Source organism: Medicago truncatula, chromosome 4, assembly GCF_003473485.1.
Source record: "Medicago truncatula cultivar Jemalong A17 chromosome 4, MtrunA17r5.0-ANR, whole genome shotgun sequence".
Lineage (NCBI taxonomy): Eukaryota > Viridiplantae > Streptophyta > Magnoliopsida > Fabales > Fabaceae > Medicago > Medicago truncatula.
In genome coordinates, this window is record NC_053045.1 from 20705973 (window position 1) to 20721812 (window position 15840).

The 15840-nt window shown below is 30.4% G+C and overlaps 1 long non-coding RNA gene across 1 annotated transcript; it reads right to left on the reverse strand.

The window, feature by feature from the left end:
- Nucleotides 1-216: 216 nt before the first annotated feature.
- LOC25480311 (uncharacterized) lies at nt 217-808 on the reverse strand. The gene is made up of 2 exons (XR_003008481.2): nt 663-808; nt 217-565 (listed from the first exon to the last, which is right to left on the reverse strand). It is a non-coding gene; the product is annotated as an uncharacterized lncRNA (long non-coding RNA).
- Between the last annotated feature and the right edge of the window lie 15032 nt (nt 809-15840).

Sequence of the window (15840 nt, forward strand, 5' to 3'; positions counted from 1 at the left end):
TATTATATAGATATAGATTTATTTACCGATCTCATCGTCTCAAAGCTTAAGTAAGCAATTTCAATGATAAGAATATGTCTTTTTGCAATTTCCAACAATTTGTAAGTCTAATTCATGCCATATTTTTTATTCATTTTTTAAAATATTGTTTTTATCTTAATTTTTATTCTACTCATTAATTTTAACATTGCACCAATCTCAAAAATTGAAATAAGATAGAAGAAAATCTAAATAATATTATTTGTTGTCTTATTTAATTTTTTTATAATCATTTTAGACTAGATTACAAAATCCACAATTACAAGGATTGTGAAAATAGATAAAGTAAAAATTTAAACTCATGGGTGCAAATATAATAACAAAATTTTCTTAAAATAACACTATAAATAGATGACAACTTGTGGAATTTTCTAAAACAATCTTAAGGGAACATCTCAATCACACCCACATATACCCCCAGATAAGGAATGGGGAAGAATTTCCAACACAATACACTTCGGTTGAAGATGAAATGGGCATATCTTTGTTTGACAATCAAAATCTTGAGTACAACTAACAATATTCGCTGAAATGAAAAAAGAAAATAAAAGACTTTAGTTGAATGAGATAAAATAAAACATAGCAAGTAACTAGGGAAAATTGAAAGGATATAAATTGGTTACCGTCAACGGTCATTGCAAAAGGAAATAGGGAAATAAAGATAATTATAACATTAACAAATTTAATAACTTCAACCATATTTTCAACACTTTGCATTGCATGTAAGAAATATTATATGGTTTAATCACGTTATAATTTATAAAGCACACCCTCTCGTTACATACATAATATAGTTTTTAGCGCTTACCGATTGGTAAAAAAATCCTTCCTAAAATTAGAATCATTGTTAAATATCTCTTAAGTATAACAAAGTGTTATTTTTGTCCCTTTAGCACCCTTAGTAAACAGGTCACAAAGAAAACCTATTGAATCAAAATAATTCATTTTGTTTTACAAATAATCCATTATTTTATAATTTTTCATGAGAGAAAAGAAATAACAAAGAGGAATAATAGCATCGGGTTTTATGAACCCTAGACTATAGCAAAGCTATCACTAATGTATATGATATGTTTAATATTCATCAATAATTCCTCAAGATATCATTTATGTTTTTTTACTGAATCAAGAGTGAGGAAAACATCAATGAACCGTTGGACATCCCGACTAGGTCGGCACCCTCAGGGGACTCAAATCCTCTGCCACTCACCCATATATTATATATATAGAAAAAAGAGAAAAAATATGTACAAAAGTGCATGAATTAATAGTCAATGGCAGGAGGATCTGCTTATATAGAAATTGCATGTCTATAATGACCAGTACGCCTTACAAAGAAATTAAAAATAAAACGACTTCCAAACAATAGGCAACTTTAGTTTTATAAATTATAGCAATAACAATTCTAAAACATAACCAATGATCATACTTTTTGAAAAACATCACGATACACAACATTTGTGGTCTCCTTACAAACATTATTATCTTCATCGAGGATGAGTAACTTCAGACCTTTTCTTGAAGTTACTCGAGAGACAGCGACATAAAGTTGTCCATGCGTGAACACAGGCTTAGGAAGATAAACCCCCACTCGAGATAAAGATTGACCTGGCTTTTATTTATTGTCATTGCAAAACAAAGCGTCAATGGAAATTGTCTGGGCCTAAATTTGAAGGGTAGTCCTAGATCACTCGGAATAAGATTCATCATGGGAATGAATACCCTAGTACCTGCCCTTTTTCCTGTAATTACGGTAGCAGCTATCGTGCTCTTCCCTAGATGTGTAACTATCAGCCTAGTACCATTACACAGTCCATTGGCTTGATAGATGTTTCTCATCAGCATAACTGGACATCCCACCTTTAGTTTCAACTTGTGATTTGGAATTCCAGAGCTCTTAATACCATTAAGAAATTCTGGTGTGAACCACTCGCTTTGGACATCAGAATTTTCACCCGATCTACAAACAGCATCAGATCGTAAATACTCTTTCTCTTCACCTGGAATTAACGACATCATAAATTCGTTAACATGCTCAACTGAATCAAGCGTTGGTGCGAGTATTCCCCTTTCTTGGAAAAAATAGTTGGTCACCAAGGTTATCATTCAGATCAGGATACACAAAGTCTATAAGTGACATCAACGGATTTGTTGTGTCCGATATCAGCAAATCTTCAAGAATTTCTACCTTTATTTCACCATTCTCATCCGAAGCATCGTTGCCATCTCCAATTGAGAGTATTCACTTGCCAAAGTTAGCAATTTCTTCCTGCTCTGTAGGTACCGAAGATGCACACAATCTCATATTAACAGTAAGCCTCAACACATTACAATAAGCCCATATCTTTGACGAATTGACTGAGGCATCAACAATATCCGGCCTCGTTTGTAACGCCCTAGTCGTTAATTTATTTATTTTAATTATTTAGAGTCATTTATATGATTTAAAATGATATTTGTTGAATTATAGGGTGTCCATTATTTTATTATATAGTTTATTTTAATATAATTAGAATAATGTGTGAATTAATATTATTTTGGAGTTTGGGGAGTTAATTAGGATTTAATAAAAATTAAGGGAGTTTAATGAAATAAAGGGGGAGTTATAGTTTTGGGGGTTAGGAAAAGAAAGAGTCAGCATCAGTTTTACGTGAAACAAGTTTTGGAGAGGAAAACCAAGAACAAGAGAGAAGAGCCTAGGAACCGATTTTGCTGTGCAATCTTTCTGCAAATCTAAGGTAAGGGTGAGACTATCTCTCAATAATCATAGTATATAATTTCTGAAAATTGTTTTAACATGAATTGTTCTTGAGATAAAAATTGGGAAATTAGGGTTGATGCTGATTTTGAAAGGAATGGTGTAAGGATCATGTTTAACGTGTTGTAATTTGATGTTCAGAATGATTTCTTAATCTATAATGTTGTTGTGATCAGAATTTGAATGAAATTAGAATCGGTTGGATAAATTGGAGAAGTTTTGTATGATTGCTAGAATGATCTGAAACATCTGCTGCCTGTTTTGTGTTCCTTTAGATGCCTAGTTGTGTATAGGACCTGTAAACATCTGCTGGAAAACGTTTTGGGTGATCAGGGGATTAAAATTGGGCTTTTGGAGTGAGAAGAGGTTTGAACCCGTAGGCTTTTGCACTGCCCAGATGAATGGTCACTTAAGCGAACGACCCGTCGCTTAAGCGAGCATTCAAGCAAGCTGCCCAGAATGCGATTTTGTCAGTTCGCTTAAGGGAACAGTGAGCGAGCCTGTAAGCGAAAATTTAATTTGATTCTGCCAAGAGTTCGCTCAATGAAACCAGAAGCGAACCCGTAAGCAAAAAACCATTTACATTCTGCTTGAAGTTCGCTCAAGCGAACTGTCAGCGAGCGGAACCCCAACCTTCTGTGAGCCGATCGCTTAAGCGAACTAGACGTCGCTTAAGCGAAGATGACCTTAGTCAGCCACTTTTGAACTTTGCCTCGTGCACTAGGGGATCCTTTTGAGTATTTCTAAATGTTCCTTTCAACTTGTAAGACCATTATATATACCCTGAATCCTACTAAACACATTGTTAATCGAGTTGGTATAGTTTAATGAATTTAGGATTAAAGTGAGTATGAAACCAAGTGAAAATATATTATGTTGAATGAACTTGATGTATTAGTATGATTGATATTAATTATACATTTTTCTGATGTTGGATTGGTTGTGATGAAGTTGTTGAATTACGAAGTCGTATGTCATATATATATATATATATATATATATATATATATATATATATATATGCATTAGTTGAGTTGTATGTAGATATACACAAGTGGGTCAGTTGCATAAGCATAAAAGTGGGAGAGCTTCGGCTCTGGAACGCCTTGTCGTTCAAAGCGGTGGAACACTAGTTGTTCAAAGCGGTGTTTAGCGGTGAGGACTTATGTCCTGAAAATGAATGCTTTAACCATTCATTAGCGGGAGGGCTTCGGCCCTGAATATGGTACCACATGCATAGTTGCATTTGTCGAGGAGTCTTAGAGGTGTTGTCATGTCATTACATGAGTCGTTGTTGTTGGTTGAATTGCTATATCTGGATGATGTTGTTGATTATGAAATACTTACGCATATTGAATAATCATTGATATTGTAGGGTGTTAGATTCAATTGATGTTATTATATATTATTATTATTGTTTGTGAATCTCACCCCTTCTGCTTGAAAATGTTGCCCTTCCTATGGGTAACTTGCAGATGATCCTGAGTAGTAGGTGGTGGCTCAAAGTGTCTAGGGCTCTGATACGTGGGATGGGATTTTAATGCTTTCTTTCATTCCTATGTATCAAATTTTGGATATTGCTGATGTAGCCCTATCGTTGCTGAATTTATGTTGTTAAGACTTTTATGCCAAAATTTAATTATGGAGGTTTAAACAGTTGTTGTTGTTTTGATGCAAAATTTTCTGCTACAAAATTAATGATGATTTTGAAGGATGTCTATTAAATAGATTTTATATTCTATTTATAAAATTTTGAATTAGTAGTGTGACATGCCCGTTTGGGTTAATACTCTGATGCATGTTTATTTATTAATTAATTGATTATTGAGAACGGGGTGTTACATCGTTCCTCCTCGGGCAACAGGAAATATCTGCTTAAAATCACCACCTAAAACTACTGTCATTCCACCAAAAGGTTTAAGCACGTTTAGGGGATCATTCTTGGACATGATATCACGCAATGATCGGTCAACTGCCTCAAAACACCATCGGTGCATCATTGGAGCCTCATCCCAAATTATCAACTTTGCAGCACGCACCAAGTGTGCCCTAAGACTATCCTTTTCCATCTTAAGCGATGATGCCTCATTAATCTCAATAGGGACTGTCGGCGTCGAGTGCGCGGTTCTTCCACCTGGTAATAGAAGAGCCGTTATACCGCTGGATGCAGCATTCATTACAATTAACCCCTTCGATCTAACAGCAGCCGACAATGCTTTTCATATAAAGGTTTTTCCCATACCACCGTAACCATATAAGAAAAAAAAACCACCGTCGTCAGAACCAACGGACTCCATTATCTTGTCATGCACACATCTTTGTTCATTAGTCAGCATCAGTAACATATCAGCGTGTGTCTTTTCCAGTTCATCTTTGCTGTAACTTAGCTCATCAACGATAAGCTTGTTTGTGAAAGTTGGCATGTCTGCTGCGTTTGGCCTGGGCATAGATTTGAAGTCAGTAAGCGACCGTCAGTTTTCCTAAAGCAACATTTCAATTTCAATCAAACATAGGTTCTTCAAGTCATCGTCACCGATACGCAGATCTGCATATTAAATGTAAAGTCACGAAATTATTATTAACACCTGAAGAAAAATGATAGTAAGAGAATATATGCAATGCAACGGAAAAAATGATATTAAAGTTACGGCTCAATTCTTAATCGAAAAAGCTTCTTTCAGCTTAACTCAAACTAAAAAAAATAAGCTTGCGCCGCAAGTCTCTTCTCATGAAAGAAAACACACTACATATTTTTTTGTCTATGATAAGAGAAAAAAGGACACACTACATATAAAAAAAAGTCTCTTCTCATGAAACTAAAAAAATAAGCTTGGGCCGCAAGTCTCTTATCATAAGCTTGCCTTCCAAAGTCTCTTCTCATGAAAGAAAACACACTACATATTTTTTTGTCTTATATTTCTCTCATATTCAATGTCCTTTTTACGTATTTATTTTGTTTCTTCTAATTTTCTTTATCTCTTCTCATGAAATAAATGAACATAAACCTACATCGATGAAATCACCACCAACCTATATTTTTGAACAGGTTGTGTTTTTATCTTACTTTTTATTAATACATCATATAATTATGAACGCATAAAATCACACGTTTGATTAAAATATGTTAATGTGTCAAGTGTGAGTTAACGTTCTACATATTGGAATAGATTTTGATCAACATATAAATGAGATGACCCATATACCTAGTGCTTTAAGGTTTTGTGTTAAGACGTAGCGTCAATCTAACTTATGTGGTTGCTATTGGCCTAACATGATTATCCAGCTTAATGTAGGCGCCATTGGAAGTGCCAACTTTATGATAAACTCGTAGGGTTTAGTCTAGTTCATTGCGATTTTTCAACTTTCCGAGTTCAGTTTAGTAGTAAAAAGACATACTATGGATTTAGAGGTTCCGAATTTTGAGCACCGCTAGTTTCTTTTGAGATAGAGAAAATCAACATTTCCTACCTTGCACAAAATCAACATTCGTCACCATTTTTTTTTTATTAAAAATCAATTCATTGTGATATTTTGTTTTTATTTTATTAACTTCATTAAATATTATACCTGAAAAATCGTTATGGTACAATGATCATTAAAGAGTTATCTCATATACATTTTTATTTATAAAATTAGACATAAATGGATTAAAAAAAGTATTAAAAGAAATTTAGATGCATTATTATGCTATTAAAAAGACATGACATACTTTAAAAAAATTACAATACAAACTTTGTCGAAAATTAGTAAAATTAGAATTTGAAAAATCACCTGTTATTTTGCTCAAATTTAATTTTGGGTAGCATTCAATTCTCTTTCAAAATGTTGTTATTGTTATTTCTATAATTATATGATTTTTTTTCATTTACTTAAATAATCTTCACTATAAAAATGTTTTATGAATAATCTTTTTTTCTTTTAGAATATGCTAATATTTAAGCTTTCATTTTGAATAAAAAATTTGTGGCTTTTCAATGACTGCTATCGAAATTTAAAATTTACAATTAAAAAAATAATATTTATGATAACATATTTAGATGAGTTAGTCTCATGAGGGTTAGGATAGATTTCATGGCGCAAAGAGCATTTAGAGGTACTTGTACATCATACATCAAAGACGTTCTCGCGATGACATCATGAGTTGAATCAATGACATTGCCAATTGAGTAAATCTTTATTGACAACTAGTATAGGACCCGTGCCAAGCACGGGGAAATAAAAAACTTTTTTGATCAAATATATTGATTTTATATTATGTTATCTTAAAGTTATAAGTCTGATTATAATTTAAATTTGACATAAAAAAATATCATCTTAATTTTGTATATATTTTGAAATATATCTAAACATTGCACATAAAGATTAAAGTATTTGGATTTATACTTATAAAATATATTTGTAGTATAAGATGTACTTATTGTTAAACTTAGCATATGTAATATTTTGGCAAAAATACACCGACGTATTTGTTGACATAATTTATTACATTAATCATAAAAAGTAAAATATTCTTCTTTCTCTCCTTTGAACCCTTACTTCCATAACCAATAATATATGATGGGTTGTCAAATTCTCTCCAAGTAAGACTTTACACTCCAAACAAAATTTTCTGTTAGAATTCCTAATAAGAAATAAATCTATCTGAGAACATTGAACCCCACGCTTGTATATGATAAGATGCTCTTGTCTTTTCCTAAAATATAGGATTGGTTTACCCTCTTGATTTATCTCCCTGAGGCCATACCGTCATGCACACCTTCAAAACTCTTATAAAAACTCCCTACGTGCCCATTTATATCCCCTCCTAGAAAATTATTTTTTCCTAGTAGTATATTGTGAATTAAGTCTTCTAGATCCTCCTAAAAACTTACTTTAAGGTGTTTTTCCAACTCTACCCGAGGTGCATAATCACTATTAACATTAAAGAGGTATTGTTCCACTATAAATTTTAAGAATATGATATCATATCATATCGTTTTACATCCATAATATCCTTTCTCCATTGCTTATCCACTATAATGCCTACCACATTTCTCGATATAACTTATAACACTATGTATTGTTCCACTTCAAATTTTACGGTATGATCTCATATCCTTTTTACATCCACAATATCCTTATTTCATTCGTTATTCACAATAACACCTACTTCATTCCCCACAATGAATCATTTTGGAGAACCTAATACTATTATTAAATAGAAAAATTATTGGTTAGACCATAATTATCTTCCAGTCGAAGTCCGGATCATTGGGATTCCCTTTTCCAAAAAATGAGAAGGCTAACATCAAAAGATCTAAGCAGTTAATGTTGATAAAAAAACTAATTGGTTCATGTATGTATGTATTTATATATATTTGTGTAGATGAATGTGTAAATACTATTGAAATTCAGACTTACAATGTAGAGATGTCCAACTTAGAAACTGTCATATTTAAATAAATTAAAAAAAAAAAAATTATCTACATACTCATTTTTTTTTTTGAGCAAAAGGATGGTAGCAAAGAGCTAACCATCACCAAAATTCATTGAACAAAAGAAGGATAGATACAAAAAGGAGGGGACTAGACCAAAACTCCCAACACTAAGAAGAAAATCTAAAATTAGATCTTCCTTCTTTGTCTCTAAAAAAGCTAGAACTAATAAAGAAAGGAGCCTCATTCCAAACAGAAATACCATTTAGAGAGAGACCATGGTTAGCCAAAGAGTCTGCTACTTGGTTTCCTTCTCTAAAAACATGAGAAACAATGCAATTGAATCTTTGGATCAAAGTTTTGACATTATTCCAACGATTTCTTAGCTGCCAAGGAACCTGATTAGAACTTCTGTATGCTTGAACAACTAAAGAAGAATCAGTTTCTATCCAAACATTTTGCCACTGATTTTGATGAGATAATTCCACAGCTCTCATAAAAGCGCAAAGCTCAGCTTGGTAAGAAGAGCAAATCCCAAGAGGTTCTGCAAAGCAAAGAATAAAATCTGCATTGTGATCCCTTAGAATTCCTCCGCAAGCAGAATTTCCCGGATTACCATTGGAAGCGCCATCTATATTCCACTTTAACCAATTGGTGTGAGGAGGATACCAGATAACTTCCCTAATTTGAGGGGCCTTAGGGTGGTGGATTTTACAGTTAAAAGCCTTCAAGATTGAAAAATCAACTATTGAGTTATTTGAAGCTTTAGAAGTATAGTTACCAGACAAGGATGTTGAAGCACATATTTTAGGCTTACCTTTGAATATTGGAATCCCCAGGTAGATGAAAGGGAGAGATCCAATGTTGAAGTGGAGCAATGAAACAATTTGGTTTAGTCTGACTTGACTGATGGAGTTGGAATAAATAGTTGATTTACCATTGTTAATCACCTGACCTGAAGCAAATGCATATCGTGAAAAAAGTTGTTGAAGATATTGCAGACCAGTAATGTTCCCTTTATAAAAAATCATTAAGTCATCTGCATAGAAAGAGTGAGAAGGGACATTAAAGTTTCTGGTTCCTTTGATGAGTTTTAGTTTACCAGTTTCCACTAGCTTACTTAAGCTTCTATTAAGCACATCCTCAGCAATACAGAACAAAAAGGGGGAGAGAGGGTCTCCCTGCCTGACCCCTCTAGTGCAATTGAAGTAACCATGTGATTCTCCATTAATTGAGATTGAAAGAAAAGCTGATTTGAGAATGACATCAATCCAAGTACAGAAAGTGTCATTAAAACCAAACTTTTTCAAGACTTGCAGAAGAAAAGGCCACTCCAAAGTGTCAAAAGCCTTTGTGATGTCTATTTTTAAAGCCAGATTACCCCCAAAAGCTTTATTGTGAAGAAGGTTGACAGCTTCTGAAGCAATGCAGATATAGTCTTTTATATTTCTACCATGGATGAAGCCCATTTGTTCTTTGAAAATGATTGAAGGCATGATCTGAGCTAACCTATCAGCAATGATTTTAGAGATCACTTTGAATTTGAAGTTAGACATTGAGATAGGTCTGTATTGATCAATGGAGACTACATTGTGGATTTTAGGTATCAAAGCAATGATGTTTGAATTATAACCAGGCAAAATCCAGCTTGTAGCAAAAAACTGAATCACTGCAGCAATCAAGTCTTCTTTTACAATGTCCCAGAAGTCTAATAAGAAGTTGTGCAAATATGACACAAATATTATAGTTGTCAATGTGATCTTTTATTGAATTAGTATAAATATAATGGAATTTCGAGAATTATATATGCTCCAAATGACATTTAATAATAAAAGAGATCTATTACCATTTCATCAAAGTGTTCTCGGGTATGATATTATATAATGTTTAAGATTATATTGTATAAAATTTATTTGATACTCATACGAACTTCACAAGTGAGTCAAATATTTCAGAAGATCAAAATCGATTTAAATGATATTAATACATTAAAATCAAATAGTTCTATCAGTTTAAATGAAATTTAATTTTTAAATGATGTGATTTTCGTTACCTTTTACGGTAAGTATTGATATCTAAATTTAAGTTCGAGATTTTTTATAGGGATTGAGTTTGAATTTGATATTTAAATTTAGAATTGTTTCCTTTATTAAGAACACATTTGTTGCAATTTTCACTATTTTTTTTAATGAGTTATCAATTTTGATTAATGAATTTTTTTATGTGATTCCTATATGTAATTTTTTTTGTTGAACTTATAGATACAGTACATTTGATGTACGATAATTTAATACTATTACGAAGAACAACAAAATAAATCTCTATCTTATAGATATAGTATATTTGTTGTACGATAGTTTAATACTATTATGAAGAACAACAAAAAACATATGAATTTGATTTATATAATTTAAAATTGTCTTATTTTTGGGTGATGTTTATATTTTTAAAATTATATTTATACCAATAAGGTTCGTAAAATATATTTTAATTTATTTGACATTTTTATATATATGCTTAAAGTTATGTCTGTATAATTTTTTTTTTATATAACATATATAAAATTTATTTAATATATACAAACTTCTCAAATAAGTTGACTATCTGAAGAAGAAGAAAAAATATAGTTTACATATCATTAATGCATTAAAATCATATGATCCTCCTTCCTTTCTCCAATAAATGTTACTACCTCCGTCCCTAATTATAAGACCCTTTTGAGAATTTTTTTTTGTTCCTTTTTATAAGACCCCTTTGCTATTTCCAACTACATTAATTATTTCTTTACATAGATGCTCCTATTAATTATACATCTTTTTCTTCAAACATTAATAAATAACATGTTGAAAACATAAATCATCTCTCTCTTAAAGGATAAAATTGTAAAAACAATATTAATCACAAACATATTTAATACAAATATCTATTATCTTAATTCCCGTTATTTTTTCAAAAGGATCCTATAATTAGGGACGGAGGTAGTATTTAATATATACAAATTTCTCAAATAAGTTGACTATCTGAAGAAAAAAAAATAGTTTACATATCATTAATGCATTAAAATCATGTGATTCTCATTCCTTTCTCCAATAAATGTATAAGATAATCTAGTAATGATTTTAAATTAATTTAATCAAAATAGTGTGATTAACATCACCTTTTAAAATTAATAATGATTTTGTGTGAATGTTGAATAATTAAGTTTGTTAATATCTCATCAAACTACTATTTGTATAGACCAATTTTCGTTGTATATTCGATTTATGCAAAGAAAAAAGCAACATCGTTGTGTTAGAAAGAATGAAAACAATAGGAAGAAAAAACCACAAAGATAAAATACATCGATCATAGAATAAATAAATCAATAATAATAGATGTCCAACTCGAATTTTTCATTACACCCATAACCAAATTTCTATAATACTGAATAAGATCTTATCAATATTAGAATCTTAAGAAAAAAATCATGATAAACATATGACAGTTCTTTTTGTTGATGCACATCAAAGTTGAAAGTACAACATAATCATTATTCTATACAAACACCACTATTTTGGAATGTGAAAATATCATTTACAATACAAATTAAATTGTATTTTTAAAACTAATTACATGAATAGTTGTGCAAAAGAATTCACTTAAAAACGAATAAAATTCATTCTAATCAAAGTGTTTAATCCAATTTCTTCAGAGTTCACACCGCATGTTGATACTTTCATCAAAGTCGTCATTTGAGATCCACTTCTGCAACAATTAAAATCAGGTGAATAAAGATCAAGATGAATTGAAGGTAGGAAAAATAGAGAATTTTTAAGAATTGAAAAAATATCAGAAATCGAACAATTTTTAAGAATTAGATCTATGAAAAAAAATGGGAATAAAAAGAAAAAATGAATAAAATGAAAGAGTGATATCGGGTAGTTTTTCAAAATTTTATCATGAATCTCGAAATTGTGTGAATATGTTGAAACTTAAAAGCACAATTTATAGCAAAAAGATGTGAAATTTGTGAGTTGTAAGACCATCCACAATGGTGGGTGCTTCACTTATTTTTGGGTGATGTTTATATTTTTAAAATTATATTTATACCAATAAGGATCATAAAATATATTTTAATTTATTTGACATTTTTATATATATGCATAAAGTTATGTCTGTATAATTTTTTTTTTATAACATATATAAAAGAGACACATTATAAGGAAGTAATATCTTCTCGAATTAACCATGATATTATTTGAAATATCTTCTCCAATTAACTAATACTAAAAGCTATTAAAATTCTTCCAAACTAATAATGTACAGTAAACATATAGGTATAAACAAATAGTAACCTTCTTCAAAACAAAACAAAAAACAAATACTAATTGAAATTTAGCATTAAAGTTTAAATCAGTCAAACAAATTCGAGTGCCAAATGTATTTATAAATTTGTGTTTAGTAAATTTTTATTTATATAACACAATATGATTAAAATAAAAAAATTGCATAAATAAAATTCACATAAATTTCAATAGAATAAAAAATCACAATTCATCTCTCAAATAAAATTTGTATCAATTACAAATACAATTCATATCTTTAAACAATCATGACTGGTCTAAATTTTTAATTGTATATGAAACAATGTAAAGATTACACGTTGTACAGGTCTAAATTTTTAATTGTATATGAAACAATGTAAAGATTACACGTTGTACAATAAAAAATCAAAAATTAAACATGTCTAAAATCTTAAATTAGCATTTCCTCGTATCTCTCACGAATCATGTAACACCCCGTTTTCCCAACGCGAAAATTTCATTTATTTAATCAGAGTAATTCACCTAAGAAGAGTTTAAAATATATTTGAATTATTTGATTTATTTAATTATTTAATTGAGTCTAAAATTTATTAAGAAGAGTTTAAAATATATTTATTTGATTATGTGATTTATTAAGTGGCTTATGTTGTTATTTAATAGATTAAAATTTGAAAATATAAATAAGATTGAGTTGAGAGTTTGTTATGAGATTTTAGAGAGTTTTGGGGGAGAAAGAGAAATAAGATAAAATAGAAAAAGGGTTATAAATAGGAGAAACCTAGTTTAGAAAAGGAGAAAACTTAGGTACAATTCCTTAGGTCCTTTTCGTATGGTTCTTAACTAAAAATATATATTTTTTGGATATAACAAACTTTGAGAAAATTATGAATTTAAGGAAATCATAGTGAATTTAGTTAAGAACCATATGAAAAGTACCTAAGGAATTGTACCTAAGTTTTCTCCTTTAGAAAAAACATAACGTATGTCAATTTTGGAGAAAATGGAGAAAAAGCCGAGAGGAGGGAGAAGACCTAGGAGTGCTGCGATTTTCATCTATAAGGTAAGGGTGGGACTAACATTCAATAATCTTAAGTCATCGATTCTGAAAATTGGATTTAACATGTTGTAGGTTTTAGTTTTTGAGAATTTGGGAATTAGGGTTAAAAGTGATTATTTGATGATTTTCTAAAATAATGTTTTGGGTCAAGTTTTATATGGTTTTGAGTCTTTTTTGATGTATATAAATGTTTAGACAAACTTTTGGGATCAAATTTGGGCATAGGGAAGTTAAAATTGGGATTTTGGGGTGAAAAGTGTGTTTTTTCCCGAGTTGCTCTCTGACAACATGTCCTGTTTCATGTTCTTGCGTCTTTTTCACACGTTTCTGTTTTGAATTAGCCTTTGGTGTAAACATGAAAGTTGTAGATAATTGTGTTAGCTTTCCAGTGGCGTCGGTTTGACTTGAAAATGAATTTTGGTTTATGCGTTAAGGTCAAATTACTGCACATAGGTCACAGTGAATTTTTATGAATTTCAGCACAACTTTGTCCGAATATGAAATGAAAACCGGTATTGATTGGTACAGAATTGGTCTTAGGTGTAAACACGAAAGTTGTAGGTATAAATGTTAGTTTTCTAATGCCGTTGGTTTGAATTCAAAAGGATTTATAGAATTTGAGTTATGGTCAAATTACTAAACGTAGGTCACAATGAATAATTGATTATGATTGATGAATTAGTATATGTATGTATATGTTTGTGAATACGATATTGTCCATGATTGATGAAGTGTTATATGTATATATGATGTTTTAAGATGTTGATTATTATTTGATGTTGTTATATTGTGATATAATTGTATATGCATTACTTGAATTATATGTGAATAATTGAGAAGTTGTTGACTTACATTTGATATTATTATGTCATGCTGTTTTTGTATACTGTTGTGTTGTTGTTGTTATTTAACTAAGCTGCATGAGTCGGTCTAAGTTGATTAAGATGATGAAGTTCCAAATTATTGGATTATATAAGAGGTTGTCGATTTAAGATATTACGAGGTCGAGTCCATGCATTAGCATTTCATTGTTGGGGGCTTGATGCCCTGGAGCCTTTGCTCAATTAAGTTGAGGGCTTGATGCCCTGGGAGCCTTTTTACGCTCAAATAAAGTTGAGGGTTTGATGCCCTGGAGCCTATTTACGCTCAAAGATTGGTACCACATGCATGATTAGAAGATTAAGTTGCATAGTCAAGAGGTTAAGTTGTCAAGTTGTCGAGTTGTTAAGTTGTTAAATCATGAAATTGTTTAAAGCTGTGATTCTTTATATGAACTATTAAAGAAGTGAATTATGATATATTATTATCTATGATGAATATTATGATGATTACATGATGTTGTCTATGAGTTGTTAAATATGATTGATGATGCTTATGTTGTTAAATGTAATTGATGAATTATATGCTTAATATTATTGTTTGTGAAATCTCACCCCTTCTGTTTGCCCACCATGGGTAACTAACAGGTAACCAAGAATAATTTGATGTCGTGTGAGCTTTCCTTCTCGTGTGTCTTAGGTGCTCTGAAACGTAACGGGATGGGAACTTTGTTATTGCTTTTCTATTCCTTACGTATTGTTTTTGAAGATTTATGGCTATGTTTTTAGATTGGATTTTTATGAGACATTTATGAAGAGGCCTTCGTGCCAAAGACTGTTTTAGTTATTGAAATAAATTCCGCTGCGAAGTATTAAAGATCTTGTATTTGAATTTTAAAGGATAAATAGTTATTTATTCAGTTTATGATTTTAAGAAAAAAATGTGACATTCTGTTTATGTTGAAAAGCTCTGATTATTTATGCGAAATTTTTATGTTGGGAAAACGGGGTGTTACAGTAATAATTATCTACATCATAACATAAACATCTTCTTATAATAATATAACAACAACGTAACATGATATTCACTTAATAATAATAATAATTATATATACATCATCTCGTCATAATATAATAATATAACAACAACATAGCATGATATTCACTTAATAATAATAATAATTATATATACATCATCTCTTCATAATATAATAATATAACAACAACATAGCATGATATTCACTTAATAATAATAATAATTATATATACATTATCTCTTTATAATATAATAATATAACAACAACATATTCATCTTCTTGTATTAATATAACAACAACGTATTCATCATCTTATGAAAATATAATCAACACATACTAACAACAAAATCAACATCATAAATCTTCAACATAAACATCTTAAACAATATCATCTTAAACATCCTAGCATCTTT